The sequence below is a fragment of the Acanthamoeba castellanii genome (assembly GCF_000313135.1).
Source record: "Acanthamoeba castellanii str. Neff unplaced genomic scaffold scf7180000084679, whole genome shotgun sequence".
Lineage (NCBI taxonomy): Eukaryota > Discosea > Longamoebia > Acanthamoebidae > Acanthamoeba > Acanthamoeba castellanii.
Window position 1 is genome coordinate 83,193 of NW_004457297.1, and position 1,266 is coordinate 84,458.

Here is a 1,266-nt window from a genome sequence, read left to right on the forward strand (position 1 = left end):
GTGTCCTTGGCCCATGTTTTCCACCCTCTCACCCACATATACATCCTCTCTCTTGCCTCTTCCATGTGCATGACCCACTCCTCCTTTTCAAAGTTCCCAAGCTCACTACATCACTCACAACCGTTGTTTGGAGTGAGTTTGCTGGCGCACTTAAAGGCTTTTGTGTTGTACCTTGAGCACACAGGACAGTATGGGCATCGCCACTGAGAGGAGGGATGGTAGATGTTGTAGAGCCCAAGGATCTTCATGAGTGCTTTTAGGTCACAGGTGAGAACAGGTATGATCACATACTCTTGGTCTTCCACCTTGAGCTTCTCACTGTGCAGGAAGGAGTTGATCACCTCCCTGTGCAGTATGTTCCCATCATTGGCACCACACCAACATGTGAGTAACATGTGTTTAAAGGGAATGGGTGATGGAGTACCTCTTTGGTGTTACCTAACAACTCATGTAGTTCCTCTTCTGTTTCACCACCAATATAGATGATGAAAATGTGGCAATTGTGCAGTGATTTCACCAATGAGAGCAGCTCACCAGGGGTAAGTACTTGAAACCCCCCTAGCTCTTGTTGGATCTTCTTCCCTGATGTCATTGTTGCTCCATTGAGAGCAAACTTGACCAGGATGGGTTGTGTGGGGTCAGCTGGTGGATGATGTTTCAGGTGGTGTTGTAGGTAGGTGTGGAGGGGAACCTCATAGCTGATTTCGCCAACCACCTCAATGGGCAAGTTGCTGTTGTCCTTCTGTCACCTCTTCCTGATGGCTGTGATTCTTGTGTATGTCTCCTCCATGTACTTCCACTCATGGTTGGGGATTCTCATCCTGTCTTTGTAGGCCACCAGCTCTTTGATGGATGGGGGGTCACCTTCACACAGCTCAGGGAGTTGATTGGTGAGCTCAGTTAGCAGGTCGCCATCTTCCTGCAACTGCGCTGCAAGACAGGCTGCATAGCTCTCCTGATTGTATGCCAGCATCACAGCCTGTCCCTCTTTCTTAGTAACTTGTTGTTTTATATTTATGCAGTGTGGTGTACCTTTCTTGCTGTGGCCTTAAGCTCATCCCCCCACTTGACATTGTCATGTGCAGTGTAGCTGTTAGCTTGTTGCATGGCCGCCACCAGGAGTGTCTCCAGCCATGCTCCTAGCTTCTCTTTCCATGATGCTTGTTCCTGGTTGAAGGTCTCATTCTGTGCTTGCTTTTCCCCTTCTTTCTGCTCCCATTGCATGCACCTCTCCTCTGCTTCAGTGCACCCTTCACACTCACCAAT